Source organism: Salmo trutta, chromosome 6 (genome assembly GCF_901001165.1).
Source record: "Salmo trutta chromosome 6, fSalTru1.1, whole genome shotgun sequence".
In the NCBI taxonomy this organism is placed as follows: Eukaryota; Metazoa; Chordata; class Actinopteri; order Salmoniformes; family Salmonidae; genus Salmo; species Salmo trutta.
Genome location: NC_042962.1, coordinates 52460712 through 52476795, shown reverse-complemented (window position 1 = coordinate 52476795; position 16084 = coordinate 52460712). Strand labels below are relative to the sequence as shown.

Sequence of the window (16084 nt, the reverse complement as noted above, 5' to 3'; positions counted from 1 at the left end):
ACACGCACATGCTTCTGTTTATCGCCATAATGCAGACACATATGGACCAAACTGCTGGAGATGGGGAGGTTAGCATCTGGAACGATAACCAATCTAATTAGATTGTAACGTAGGGCTATATAAAATAAAACGGAATCTATCCTTGCCCGTTTTATTTGACTCAGCGTATGCTTTTCTTTTTACAAAGCATTTTAAACATGCTATGCTTTATGTTGCAGTAAGATTATTTCATGTGCATTATTACTGGGCTCTATGAATGTATGGAAACAGGTGTTTTGTAGACTACTATTTACCTGGGAACTAATTATCTGTTTTGTGATTGGCCGTTGCATTATTGATGTACACACGTTATTGATACAGGAAGTGACAGACAGTTCTTCTGTTGTGTCAGATCGTGTTCAATATAAATATTTGCAATGTTATTAAAAGATGGTCAAGTGAGTTAACAGCCATATTCACTTTTCTGCCCAATGTGTGTGAGAGAAGCTGAACTAACTGAACACTCGACTGTCTCGACAGGTAGACCTATCACATTGATTGAGTTTGAACAACTTCTTCACGCACCTCCTTGCAATGCTGACTTGCACCACGAATGCTGTCTTCCCACAAAGGCGACTGATGAGGTAGGCGAATTGTTCTCCCCTCTCCTTGCAATCTTCACGGTTTGCCCCGGAATAAAACAACCTACAAGAGGCTCTTCTCCTCTTTCCCGCTCCCATCACGGCACACGAGGCGTGATTTCTCGACTCCTCCGTCCTGAATAGCGGTTGTTGTATTATCTTCTTACAAGCTAATTCACTAGGGAATATAATGATGACTTGTTATCAAGAGGTATTGTAGAGATTGTATTATCTGGGAGACCGTTGAAGGACCCTCAGGTTTTTGACTGCGGCTAATAGTTTGATATAATCACTTGAATAAAAGTAAATTGTTACTTGCGGTCTCATTGGCAGTTTCTATTCAAGTACCAAATCTTCAGGTCTAAGGGAGAATAATAATAAAATAAAAAACGTTTACAATTAAAATGTTCATTAGTCTGTGAATTTTGCTAGGAGCACATTTCCTCATTTTACTTTCCCCAAACATGCATTAGAATCCAGTTAATTGCAATAAATACATATCTCATAATTTTAGATAAACCCATGTGACATTTAAGTGCAATTCTTATTTAAATGTGAATCCTTTGCCTTCGAGTAACTGAAGGTATTTGAATAACACGAAGTCTGCATTTTACTACACTCTGAGCATGCTTTGAGAGGTTGTTTTACATAATTTCATTGACGATTGAAAAAAATGAATAAACAATGGTTTATGTAAAATGCCACAATCTAAATTGCATAGCAAGAAGAGCACATGATTAAGACACATGTTAAGGATCTATGAAGGCGGCTATCATGTCAATACTGTGAAAGGTTACACTACTTTATATAGCCTACATTGTGTATGTTCAAATGCTATTGAATTAAAATAAATCAATTATGTATGACAAAAATCCACTTAACTTGGCATTCAAGATAAATGTGCTGCACATCAATGATATGTTATCTGATACCTTAGAAACACATTAAATAAATTATTTATTTACAACATATTTAGAACACATACACACACACACACTCTCTCGCGCACTCTCTCTTGATGTCTCAATGTAAATAAGTAGTTGTGGTGACTGTGTGTTATTTGTGTACTATGGCCTATTACTGTAGGCAGTGAAACAATATCTCTTCTCCATGCAAGTTTCCCTCACTTGTTCAACAGTCATGTTTTTGGGATTCCAAACTAGAATTCTGAATAAAACAGACCATTATGCTTCAGCACACACCTGTCTAGAAAACCTGTTCACCAACTGAAATCTCTGGTAACAACATGAAGGGGTGCATCCAATGGAAGGGAGATGCTCCTATAACCTGCCGCCCTACTTCAAGGGACCGCCGCATTGGATAATTTAACTTAGCAATAAGCCTCCCCTCTATTGTTTTAATAGTGGTGGGCATGGATTTTCTTTTACCTGCTGCCAAATGACTTACATTTGCATGCTCTTTAGCAATCTGCGCTTTTCTCTGAAATAACACTCATTGCGTAATATTCAAATGAGAACGGGCCTCAGTCACTAGTACATTATGATTAGCTGGAAACCGTTTAGCATCTGCCAGCCCCTTCACTGGCTGAGCCCACATTATATGTAGTGGTACACAAAGGGTTATGGGCCATCGTTTGATGGACACGCCGCCTTTTGATTTTTAATTGTAATCCTCTCCACTTGAGGATGGTGGAAACGCCGCTGCCGTCATTTGAAACACTGCAACCGGAGATGTGGAATAATATTCAGCCCCGGCGACGCGCCGGCCCACTTCTCGTCTCTGTGCTGCAACATTAAAAGGTGTAATCCAACTGAAATGTAAATCACAGTTCTTGAAAACAAATTAGGGCGAAAGATAACAGGGCAGCGCTCTATCAGTACAGCATCAGAAGGGCTCCGTCTAGGAGGTGGGCTTTTCTTTCAGTCCCCAAATTGCAGCTAGGCCTGTTATCATGGGTAATAGTGTGCTGTCAGCCAGGTTGATTACAAGGTTATAGTAAACAATCGGCTCTAACCGCTCACTCCCGATGAATTGGAGCGGGGGGAGAGAGGAAGAGGAGCACACATCACATTCATCAAGCAGATTCAAACAGACTCGCTGCCTGTCTGCCTGGCTGGGGCCACCGTCGCAGCCTCCACCGCTTCTCTAACTCTCCTGATAATTGGCCATTCTACTCTGGTGTGATTTTTGCAGACCTTTACCTAGTTATCATGCTTCTAACCATCAAGCTGGAGAAAGCACTTTAATAGCTGCTTGAAGAGTGACTGACAAATGGTCCGGCGGTTTTTGAGAAAGCTGATTTTGAGAACTGTTGTAAGACTAATACAAATAAATAGCCAGGTTATAGACACAACCTGTGAGGATTTTGGCCTAATAACCAATTAACAATATGAAGCAACTCATTCATCATGATGTTGAGGTGCACCTTGGTTCATTCATTTGATGCCTATAACACTCTGTGCAGACTTATGGTGTATTGAAAATGCATGGAAACTGGTTTGCACAAACAGGTTTACCATGGTGGCATGGGATTATTCTGCACTGTATGGTCTTGCTGTGCCCATTACATTACTAATGCTTCTGCTTCACTGTCTTTGTTTACACTACTGCCTACTGACACTTGTCTTATTCTGATAACGGGACGGGATCAACCTGCTATTTTTACCATTCATCAATTGTATTTGACCACAGGGGAAAGGTATATTAAATGCAACCGTATGAACGTTGCACTGCTGGTTGTATTGAATTGATTCCTTAGAGCCTGTTCTGCTAGCAAAGAGTTGAAAATCAGAGGTTATCACAAACAATCCTGACAGTCTGTGTCCTGCTCCTTCTGAACTCCTCTGGTCTCACAAACAATCCTGACAGTCTGTGTCCTGCTCCTTCTGAACCCCTCTGGTCTCACAAACAATCCTGACAGTCTGTCCTGCTCCTTCTGAACTCCTCTGGTCTCACAAACAATCCTGACAGTCTGTGTCCTGCTCCTTCTGAACTCCTCTGGTCTCACAAACAATCCTGACAGTCTGTGTCCTGCTCCTTCTGAACTCCTCTGGTCTGAGAAACAATCCTGACAGTCTGTGTCCTGCTCCTTCTGAACCCCTCTGGTCTCACAAACAATCCTGACAGTCTGTCCTGCTCCTTCTGAACTCCTCTGGTCTCACAAACAATCCTGACAGTCTGTGTCCTGCTCCTTCTGAACTCCTCTGGTCTCACAAACAATCCTGACAGTCTGTGTCCTGCTCCTTCTGAACTCCTCTGGTCTGAGAAACAATCCTGACAGTCTGTGTCCTGCTCCTTCTGAACCCCTCTGGTCTCACAAACAATCCTGACAGTCTGTCCTGCTCCTTCTGAACTCCTCTGGTCTGAGAAACAATCCTGACAGTCTGTGTCCTGCTCCTTCTGAACTCCTCTGGTCTCACAAACAATCCTGACAGTCTGTGTCCTGCTCCTTCTGAACTCCTCTGGTCTCACAAACAATCCTGACAGTCTGTGTCCTGCTCCTTCTGAACTCCTCTGGTCTCACAAACAATCCTGACAGTCTGTCCTGCTCCTTCTGAACTCCTCTGGTCTGAGAAACAATCCTGACAGTCTGTGTCCTGCTACTTCTGAACTCCTCTGGTCTGAGAAACAATCCTGACAGTCTGTGTCCTGCTCCTTCTGAACTCCTCTGGTCTCACAAACAATCCTGACAGTCTGTGTCCTGCTCCTTCTGAACTCCTCTGGTCTCACAAACAATCCTGACAGTCTATGTCCTGCTCCTTCTGAACTCCTCTGGTCTGAGAAACAATCCTGACAGTCTATGTCCTGCTCCTTCTGAACTCCTCTGATCTCACAAACAATCCTGACAGTCTATGTCCTACTCCTTCTGAACTCCTCTGGTCTCACAAACAATCCTGACAGTCTATGTCCTGCTCCTTTCTGAACTCCTCTGGTCTCACAAACAATCCTGACAGTCTGTGTCCTGCTCCTTCTGAACCCCTCTGGTCTCACAAACAATCCTGACAGTCTGTCCTGCTCCTTCTGAACTCCTCTGGTCTCACAAACAATCCTGACAGTCTGTGTCCTGCTCCTTCTGAACTCCTCTGGTCTCACAAACAATCCTGACAGTCTGTGTCCTGCTCCTTCTGAACTCCTCTGGTCTGAGAAACAATCCTGACAGTCTGTGTCCTGCTCCTTCTGAACCCCTCTGGTCTCACAAACAATCCTGACAGTCTGTCCTGCTCCTTCTGAACTCCTCTGGTCTCACAAACAATCCTGACAGTCTGTGTCCTGCTCCTTCTGAACTCCTCTGGTCTCACAAACAATCCTGACAGTCTGTGTCCTGCTCCTTCTGAACTCCTCTGGTCTGAGAAACAATCCTGACAGTCTGTGTCCTGCTCCTTCTGAACCCCTCTGGTCTCACAAACAATCCTGACAGTCTGTCCTGCTCCTTCTGAACTCCTCTGGTCTGAGAAACAATCCTGACAGTCTGTGTCCTGCTCCTTCTGAACTCCTCTGGTCTCACAAACAATCCTGACAGTCTGTGTCCTGCTCCTTCTGAACTCCTCTGGTCTCACAAACAATCCTGACAGTCTGTGTCCTGCTCCTTCTGAACTCCTCTGGTCTCACAAACAATCCTGACAGTCTGTCCTGCTCCTTCTGAACTCCTCTGGTCTGAGAAACAATCCTGACAGTCTGTGTCCTGCTACTTCTGAACTCCTCTGGTCTGAGAAACAATCCTGACAGTCTGTGTCCTGCTCCTTCTGAACTCCTCTGGTCTCACAAACAATCCTGACAGTCTGTGTCCTGCTCCTTCTGAACTCCTCTGGTCTCACAAACAATCCTGACAGTCTATGTCCTGCTCCTTCTGAACTCCTCTGGTCTGAGAAACAATCCTGACAGTCTATGTCCTGCTCCTTCTGAACTCCTCTGATCTCACAAACAATCCTGACAGTCTATGTCCTACTCCTTCTGAACTCCTCTGGTCTCACAAACAATCCTGACAGTCTATGTCCTGCTCCTTTCTGAACTCCTCTGGTCTCACAAACAATCCTGACAGTCTATGTCCTGCTCCTTCTGAACTCCTCTGGTCTCACAAACAATCCTGACAGTCTATGTCCTGCTCCTTCTGAACTCCTCTGGTCTCACAAACAATCCTGACAGTCTGTGTCCTGCTCCTTCTGAACTCCTCTGGTCTGAGAAACAATCCTGACAGTCTGTGTCCTGCTCCTTCTGAACTCCTCTGGTCTCACAAACAATCCTGACAGTCTGTGTCCTGCTCTTTCTGAACTCCTCTGGTCTGAGAAACAATCCTGACAGTCTGTGTCCTGCTCCTTCTGAACTCCTCTGGTCTCACAAACAATCCTGACAGTCTGGGTCCTGCTCCTTCTGAACTCCTCTGGTCTGCTGTCCAGTCATTTGGGAGGTAGTGATAAACAGACTGCAGTACTATGTCGTGAATAAGAGCTGAGGACAGACCAGACCAGAGCGCTCTCTAACTCCCTGCTCTGATATCCTCAGCGCTACCATTATTTATCTCAATCAGCTCCTTGTTTGAGCCACTTTCAGGCAATTAAAGATAGTTGGAGTTACAAATTTGTTACAAATCAAGCTTGTTGAGATCCTGCTAAAATTGAGACAGGGGAGGGGGTGGGGCAAAGGGGTGGAGGGGGGCTGAGGGAGCGGGTGGGATTGGTTTCTGCAAACTTGCCTCTGTCCCGAGTTCCCGAGTGTGGAGGTCTGATAGTAACGAGGGGAAAAGGGTCAGTCGTTTCCTGGGCCGTCTCCATTAGCGAACAAACAGGACCATTGTGGAGCCTTTGGAAGTGATGAGGTTGCAAATGGAATCCTGCAGGAGGAAACAAAGATGAGGGGATTGTTTAGTGTAACAGGACTCTGGGGCAGGTGCCCCTCTCGGACACTTTAATTGATCTAATTTGTTACTTATACCTCTCCGATCAAGCTGCTATCATTGCTGGGCTGTCCCAAAGAGAGTCGTAGACCCGGCTGGGCTCTGCTACTGTGTCACAGTCAGAGCGGAGAACGAGAGAGAGAGAGGGTAGAGAGGTGGGGGAGACTAAGGGGAAAGAGGGTAGAGGGAGGCCAAGCTTCCCAGCCAGCCAGTCAGTGAGACCAGGACCAGGCTCTACCCTTACCGGCTTAATTTCACCAGCGTTAGTTCACCTGGCCCTGAAACGAGATGCTCCCAAATATCCCAATTACACTAGCACTTCTTGTCCTTTTGTAACAGGAATTCTCTCTGTTTTTTTTTCTGTACCCCCGAGAGCACAAAGTCCACAGTTGTCCAGTGGAGTAGCTCAGACGATGTGCTCAAGCAGGCATGTCTGTTTGACAGGAAGTTAGAGGATCGTATGTGCTTTTAATGGCCTCAATTGAACACTGTATCAGGCCACTGTTCTGTAAACTGACATTTTACAGCTGCTGTGGGTCATGTACAATGTTATTGATCTGGGCATCATGGATTCTTTAGCTGCCCGGATCTTGTTTATGCTGACATTACTGCTACTGTTTGGCAACCTTTGTCCTTTGCAGTTGCTAAATGATTGTGTTTGGCACAACGTTTTTCAAGATTGCGTCCTGTCATAAGGTTTAGTCCATTTCACATGGCTTGACTTTGTTCAGTTCCTGATATGGCGATCTAGACCATATCATCTCTGTGGTGTGACCGTACTGGGGCCGAGGCTGAGACCTGTCTCTTAGGGTTTAAGTTTGGTCTACTTTCTTGGTGCATAATGTTTGACCAATCAAGTTTCTACCCAGTTGGCCTCTGTGAGGCAGTGCTGGTTTGGCCTTTCAAGGTCGTGTGGCTTCATAGACTTCTATGCCATGTCTCTGTGTGCTTTTGGCTATTTCTGTTGGCCTTTTGTTATTTCAGCCCCCTCCTGTCAGTGTCTTAAAAGTTGTCATGAGAGGGGTGAGAGCACAACAAGCTGCATGCCCGCAGCTCCTCACGCATTTCAACTTGGCTGTCAACTGACGAGATGGGTGCAATTCACCCCAATTAGCCAAATCCTCTCAGATTTTCTAAAACAAATCGCATTTTTATTTCGCCCGCGTCCATCATCTGCCAATTTCACTGGAAGTAAGAGTGCACCAATTAATGACCGGGGTCCGGCGGCGGCACCACGCACCACCAGCCCTGCCCTCCCTGGCACTGGTGCAGCATGTTTCAAGCGTCGGGTGGCATCTTGTGAGGCCGGCTCTTCATCAACGGTAAAGCAAATGAAATGAGACTAATAGGAAGCTAGTTTCCAGGCAGCCGCTGATTAAAAGGTCTATGGAGCTCCTGAGGCATCGCCTGCGTCCAGGTCTCCTACATCACATCGGGTAGGGGAACTCTAGATGGCTCCTGTAATGTCATTTCGGACATCAGCACGTCTGTCTCCCTAAGGGCCCTCCCATCCTTCCCTCAGACTCATTTGTTTTGGGTGGTTGCTACGCGCGGCTAGGGAATCTACACTTCTTCCTTTGGGGTGTTAATTAAGGAGAGCATCCAAAATTAATCAGCAAATTCACCAGGGCGAAGGGGGATCAGTCTGAAGGCCGGGGAACAAAGTGCTCTCGCACCGTGGAGAAAGGAGCCTTCGGCTATGGCCACGGAGATAAACAAGTGCACAGACGGCGATGTGACACACAAATTCATATAAGTATATCATTTTACACTCATTTTCCTTGTCAGCTTGTCACTTTGAATTATAAAGGTTGATTCGCTTATCTGGCTAAGTGCGATCACACACGCCCGGTCATCTGAATATCATCATATGGTCAACGTCTCCAGTGAAAGAGCTAGGCTAACTGGGCTAACCAGAGTTACAGTGGAAGCTCCTCTGAAGTTAGGCCAACCTCAGCCAAACGGACAGCGACCCTTCTGAAAGTCACGGGATGTTCACTCGGCCAGCTGAAGCTTGTCTCACCGTCCAAACTCCCACTCTGCAATCCTGCATTTGATCGCCCACGTCTCAAGCAAAACACCAGAAGCATCCTCTCTGTCCCGTACTACTTTCATTCACTTTCAGTCTTTTCCTCCACCTTCAACACCTAAACATGCTTAGATGTTACTCAATTTTTGTCTTTTTAATTTATCTTTGGAGTTTTTTTTTTTTTGTAGCACAGTCTAATTAGCACAGCGCCTGGAGGCTATTTGTGACCTTTCAGTATGTAAATACACCGGCGATGCCTCTCTCTCGTTCCCCATGACAGGAGCCGGGTGGGGTGTAACACGGAGGCTCTTGGCTGGGGTGACACCACTAAGGGCATGTTTGGCAGTTAGCTATTGATATGAGTGAGCGAGGTGTTTGGTTCCGCGCTGTGGCAGCAGATTGATGGGTGACAGGTGTGACACTATTGGCTGACGCAATGCGGGGACACTGTCTCCTGTCACTTAACTCCTCTCGCTGCCTCTTCCAATGCGGAGGGAATCATGAGGCCTGTCCTTCAAGGTCTCCTGGGTGAGAGAGAGGGCCTCTCTGAAGGGGTACAGTGGCACTAGCATGAACAGGCACAGGAGGCTGCTGAGGGGAGGACAGCTCATAATAATAGCTGGAATTAAGTGAATGGAATAGTGTATATAACACAAGGAAACCAAGTGTTTGATGTGGCAATACCATTTTCATTCCATTCCAGCCATTACTATGAGCCCGACCTACCCAATGAAGGTGTCACCAGCCGTCTGTGGTGGAGAGGCAGGAAGGCAGGCTGCACCCACTGCCATCTACTGTCAGTGTACAACATGTTTCTGGATCTGACACACCGTTATCCTTTACTGTTAGGAGGTGGAAAGACCGCATGCTGCTAACATGGGTTTGGATGAGGTTCAGAATCAGCATAGAGTGGGGACATTCAGAGACACACTACTGTATGATGGACTGACTTGTTTACATGTGTATGATGTGAGAATGTATTTTAATGTAAGGTGATGCCAAAGAAAAATGTCCATCCTGTATGGACTTTAAAGTTTTCTATTTTATTCTGCTAGGGGTTTTGGCTGTGGCTTCCTACACGGTACGGCTAACTCTACCTAAAGCAGTGAAATGTTTGAATTCGCTCTAGTGTTGAAAATATATCCTTTTTTAAGTGATTATATATGTGAAAGGAAATGGCCTGCGGTGTCAGTTCATTTTCACCAATTGTTTTTCTTCATGACACCCTGAACACATTGTTACACGGCTAGTATCCATCCTATATTCTCATTAAATAGAACTATGCCAAAACAGGAAATGTGTCTGTTTTCCAGTAGGCTAATATATATATATATATATATATATAATATATTAGCTGGTCCTAGTTAAGTGGTCCACTGGGTCAGAGGGGTGGTCTGGCAGATCTGGCTGGACTATTGATTGGGGTAGAGTACAGGCCCTGCCTTCTATACAGTCCTGACCTGGCATAGGGGCTGAGGTACAACTCTTTTGACCTGATTTAGTTTGAAGTTTTATTAGTCGTTTTCTTTAGTTTTAGTTTTAAGTTTTATTAAAGTTTTATTAGTCATTTTCAAGTTTTATTAGTCGTATGTACAGGATACACATGGTATATACCGTCTAACAAAACGCTTACTTGCAGGTTCCTTCTGGACAATGCAACAAGGATAAAAGATAAGAATGTCAACGTGAAGTAAATGGCTCAGTGGAATTGAATAAACATAGTGCTGCAATGAACTGATGACAGAGTCCAACTAACAGATTCTCTGGCTACCCACACACTTTGTTCAGCTCATTGGGAGAACTTATTGAGAGAAAAAAAGTGTTTCTGACAGGTGCTGCCTTTTGAACTTTTCTTGACACCCCAAAATGGCTTGTGTGGCCTGTGTTGAATTGTGATATGGCTTTTATTCCTCTGAGACATTCTAAAGTGTTTTTACCCACATTAGCATACATTAGAAACGAGCGGTGGATTGCCAAACTACATTACTTTAAAAGACAAATGGAGATCTGCATATTGTGAATATGAACGAGGACCAGTAATATGGAATATTAATTGATGGTAATCTCCTTTGCCAGATCATGATTCTGAAATGAGCCAACTCTGACCTGTTTTAGTGGTAAATATAGTTACAGGGGGAAAAGATGTGTAGAGAGAGTTTTAACACACACATGCACACGCACGCGGCTGAATAACTTACGAGGGTTGTCATCCTTTGTACAAAAGCATAAACAACACTGCAGACAAGACACAGCCGTGTGGAAGTACCGCAGTAATGCATGAGTCGTAATTGTTTTACTTGAGCTGGCGTTTAATGTATGAATAATGTGTACAAGTGGCACGTCTCTCCTTCCATTTGCAGAGAGCAGTGGTGTATTCATGGACTGCCGGTGGTCTCCAGGGGCCGCCTCGCCCCCTTCAGCTGTATTAAATACCTCTAAAGTGTATAATTGCTGATCAGAGAGGCTGTTTGGTGTGTAACGGCCTTCTTTCTCAGAGTGGAGGATGGTGGGAGGGGAGAAGGAAGGAACGCTACACCTCAGGTATCATTTTTCTATATTTGTTCACAGCGGCTGGTTGCTGGTTGCAAGCAGTGGAAGACACACAGCGGAGTGGTTCAGTCAATGGGAGCAGTGGTGTCTCTTTACCAGGGCCTTTGTGTGGAGAACAGGTTGGGTTGTAGCATTGTGGCTCTAACCGGCAGAGCTGACATAGATCCAGTTAATAACTAAAGGCCCCCACTACACAGTGGGATCCCTATCTGCCTGCCACACTGACCTCTGAGAGGGGCTACCCAGGGGGCCTTGGTGTCCCTGTCCCCCAGTCACAATGAGGGGCATCCAGCATCGCCCTGCATCGCCCTCCACCCCCCCTCCAGACAGTGCACCTGCCCAGCTACCCCCCCCCCCCCCATCCCCCAGAGTGGTGTCTGTGTGCGGCCAGGGCCAGCATTCCACTCGGACACTGATGCAGAGTGACCAAAGTGACCGTTTCACACAAGCTGCCCTCCAGTAGAGCTGTGCTGGAGCCAGACTCAGGCAGGCAGGCCTGAGAGAACAGGGGACAGGAGGGGACACAGGATGGACATCCTTAACTGGAAGGCGACAGACTTACTGGTACATGTTTGTCTAGAAGGCCATTTTCAGGCAGCTGCCAACATATTTAAGTCATGGACATTACTGTCTGAGATCACACAACTCTATTTTATAGAATGTTCCCAACACAAGAACTGATTTTGGTAAGAGTGCTTTTAGCTTGGCTGCCCCATCATATCGGAACACTTTGCAGAAGGATTTTAAGACTCGATCATTTTATTCTGAGTGATGGTTTTAAATCCCGGATTGGAGGGCTGCTGTCCACAGATTGCACGTTTTTAAACCTGCTCTTTTTAAGTTCGGTCAGTCACTTTGCACTGTTTTAACTTCTATTCATTGTTCTGTTTCATGTTGTGCCGTGTCTCATGTGGAACTATATGTACGCTGCCCTCAGTCTTGGCCAGGGCTCACTTGAAAAAGGAATGTCGTCTCAATGTGACCTCTGGTTAAATAAAGGATACATAAAACAGAAAAGGAGAGAGACAGGGCAAAGGGAGATAAGTCTCCACAAAGACAACAGCAGAGAGCTGCAAAAAAGCTCGTCATCAGAATCACAGAATGAAATGCAAGCGAGAGAGAGAGAGAGAGATACAAGCCTATATAGAATAGCTATTTGAAATGACAACAGAGTTATAGTTATGCGTAGTGTTTAACACCACTAAACGAGTAGGGATCATATGTGACTGGAAATGATATCTGTTAATGAAGTGAAGAACATTCGCACCCTTTAGTTTTTATTATTATATTTAGCATGAACCTTTTATCTTGTTCTTATTACGTAAGTACAATGTTAATATTTACTCTAGTTGGATATTATAATATTTATTCTTTTGTTTAGTCACAAATCATATTTTGCTTGATTTCTGTCTTCTTTAATTATGAAATTAACAATTCAGATTAAGTTAACAACAATATGAAGGTCATTTATACAAATCGATACCGTAACAGATTTTTATTGTTCCAGCAAATTTGAGCCGTTTCAAAACGTTTATGGTCCAAATTGTCCTCTGAAATGTCCAAATTGTCCTCTGAAATGTCCAAATTGTCCTCTGAAATGTCCAACCAAATTGTCCTCTGAAATGTCCAAATTGAAGACCTGAGACCCAATGTTAAAGGCCAAGGCCAGTCAAATTGAGGTAATAGTACAGAATGAATAGCAGGAAACTAAAAGTTTGTTCTCAATTAAATATGAATGCTTAGAGGCAAATCCTGTCACCGTGGCAAATATTTCACTCCTTTCTGAATGTGAAGATAGGAAGCTTGAGCTAGCAGGAACGTGTTGATTAATGAAAGACAAACCTTCGCCAATTTAGTGCACATTTTCCTCCTCCCTCCCTCCTTCCCTCCTTCCCTCCTTCCCTCCTAGCCTTGTTAGTCCTCAGCCTTAGGTGGAATCATTGAGCAGAGGTTTGCTGTGGCACAGGCCCCTCTGAAAGAGAGAATAGAGCAGAGAGAGGGTTGAAATAATTTGTTTAATTTGGAGCAGCTCCCCTCGCAGCAGGTGATTATGGGGGTTGAGGAGGGTTTTGGGGGGGGTTGTGGTTGGGATGAGGGGGCTTGGTAGCGGGCGTCTCGGGTGCCCCGTGTCACACTTCACTTGCCCCAGCTGCAGACCCTTGGTGTCGGCCTGACCCCCACCCCCGCCCCCCTCTCCCCACGCGACCCTCGCCAACACAAAACCAGCTCCTAATTATCTCTGAATAGCAGTTTCATTTAACCCTAACTTGTGCTAATGGATTGTGATAGGTAGATAAGGGAAAAAGAAATAGATTCTTCCTCCTTGTTAATTGTCACGACACCCATTGTCAGATTCTTGTTGTTGTTAGACTTTTGTGCCTCCCGGTTTGACCCACAAGACCCAGACTGACCAAAGACTCCATTTGTGTGTATAATTCTCCCATAGAACAAAAGAGAGGGAAATTTAATAAGAAACAGGGTGAACCGACAACCAATTGTAGAGAACTGGCTCATTGTGAAATCTCTGTACACACTTATAATCGATTTGCAGCTAAACTTTTCCAGAGAATTCTGAGCCAGTGAAAACCCCAGATCAGTATAGGACAACAACACTATGATTCATCCCTCCTTCTCTTTCCTGGGAACACGGCAGACAACAGAACAGCAAAACAACAAACCGTTTGGCCTGATAGGCCACTGTAGTCTTCTGTGGAGGCAATGGTCGTACAGCGGTGGCAGTTGGTCACTGGAAAAGCGGTTGGTCGGTCAGTGAAGTAGGTGGAGGGCACTCGAGCTGCGGCTCCAACAGAGAGAGACTGAAGTGCTTCAGTTCAGCCGAGAGGGACGGGAACGAGGACAGAACTCGCTGCTGTGGAGGGTCGTCATTGGAAACGAGAGTGTCATCAGACAGGGCAGGTCAGGGGTCAGCTCTGGTTCTGATGAGTCCGTGGCCCCTCGCTGCCTCCTCTCTGCACATAAATGTCTGTTACAGAGAGAAAACAGTGGACAGAACAACAATAAAAATGTTACCAACTAAAAGTGGTGGTGTTCATTATTGTGGAGTATTGTATAATATCATTGTTTATTGTAAGTGGGCACTAGTACTTAGAGTGTGATAATGATTATGCTTAAAATTCTTATTCACTATAGATGACCGTAAACGTTTGGAGGATCCCGACCCAATATAGGGCCATCCATCCACTGTTATCGTTGGAGAGGCTGGACCCCTATAGCTGGACACACACTGTTTGCTCTGGCTTTACAGTCTGTGGACTTACATTACAATGTGTAGATTTAGTGATTCTGAAACAAGTCATGGGGCTTTCTAGAAAGAGAATGGCGGCTGTTCTCCCCCCTCCTGCCCCACTGGAAGCCCCCAATGTCTGTCAGACTCAGCTCCAAACAGATGGCAGGCATTCAACAGTGGGGCCCCAGCTTTGCTGAGCTAAAATACCTGATTACAATTCACCAATACAATTCAAATATGATACCGGGGCTTAGGGATAACGCCTCTGTAACAATATCATTTATTTTCTCCATGTACTCTTTATCCATGTCTTACTGGGAGAGGAGACCACAAAGCCTTCACCAAACAGATCAAACAAATAGAAGCTGGTTGGTTGTTTTCTCTGTTTGCCAGCTGGTTTATCTGTCCACTTCTAGCTTTTCTTTAGGAATGTGTAAAGTTATTTTTGTGAAGCGAAAAATGAGATTTTTATTATGTATCTAATTTTTGGGAATTGGTCTGTTGTCGTTTTGTTTTGCTACATGTCATTGTTTTAGGAAATAAGTGAATGAATAATGGAAGGAGCAATACGTATGGTTTAACTTCTACTTCTGATATGTTGTGGAATGACAGTGATGAATTAAAATGGGATGCTAGATTCATATGCATGCAGTTTATTTAGATTTGACAAATATATTCATTTTTAGCACAAAGTCATACATATACAATGTTGTGCTCTTGATTCCTATTAATGATGACCTATATTAGTGTAATCCTTTAGGCAAATGTCTTTTAAATGACATTACCATTATGAACACAGAAGTACAGTATAAATACAATATCTATTTGAATAAATTATACATAATTCTGTAATATGTTTTGAGTCTCTGACTTGTTGTTGAATACAATAGCGATACAAACTTTTTTATATTGACAAATGTAAATCATGGGTGGCTCTTTCTCTCAAGTAGGGTGAAAAGGGAGTATTTTAAGCAATCATTTATTAAGTCACAATATGTAGTGATCTCAGCTCAGTTGAATCAGATGTAGAGATTAACAGACTAAATTACAGACCAATACTTTTTCCCATGACTAGGGTTGCAAAGCTACCGGTAATTTACTAAAGTTACCATTTTGGTAATTAACAGGTAATCTATGGCAGTCAATGGTAACTTTGGTAATTTATACTTGAATAACTTCAATATATGTTCACATATAGTTTGAATTGTTATTATTTTTTTCCATGTAATGGATAGACCATATGGTTCAAGAGAAAATAGCCTAATTAATTGAATTAATCAACAATGGCATTATTTTCAATTAACTCTGCAACTCTTCCAACTATTGTATTTTTTTCACAACAACCACAAGTTTGGCGACAACACATTTACAACAAAGACATATTGACATAGTTAAATAAATTCCATTTTGTAAAACATATATAAATGATATTTCAGCTGAACACCTCATATTTAACACTAATGGTATTCACTAAATTGATAGTTTATATTTAGGATGTTTTACAGCTTTGTCATGACATGTTTTATTTGAAAAATAATGTTTGATTATTTATATATTGTACATGTGATAAGGCCACACAGAGGGCCAGAGATAATGACAGACACCTGTGAGAATCTGAAGTACCCAAAAATGCCACTAGATGTCATCTGATAAAATTACTAAACTAGCTTGAAAATTACCAAATTTCTGGTAGAAAGTTTCCAGTAATATACCCTCCCTTTGCAAACCTATCCATGACCATAAGTGGGGTTCTTTTAAAACCTGCTCTGGTGAAAACTAGTGTTGTC

At 43.9% G+C, this 16084-nt stretch overlaps 1 long non-coding RNA gene across 2 annotated transcripts; it reads left to right on the top strand.

The window, feature by feature from the left end:
• The first annotated feature begins 351 nt into the window (after positions 1 to 351).
• Positions 352 to 11370, top strand: LOC115196244 (uncharacterized). 2 transcript variants are annotated; one of them, XR_003878823.1, is made up of 3 exons: positions 352 to 437; positions 520 to 623; positions 11069 to 11370. It is a non-coding gene; the product is annotated as an uncharacterized LOC115196244 (long non-coding RNA). The 2 variants fall into 2 exon arrangements; XR_003878824.1 differs by lacking the exon at positions 11069 to 11370 and adding an exon at positions 10861 to 11059.
• Positions 11371 to 16084: the final 4714 nt, after the last annotated feature.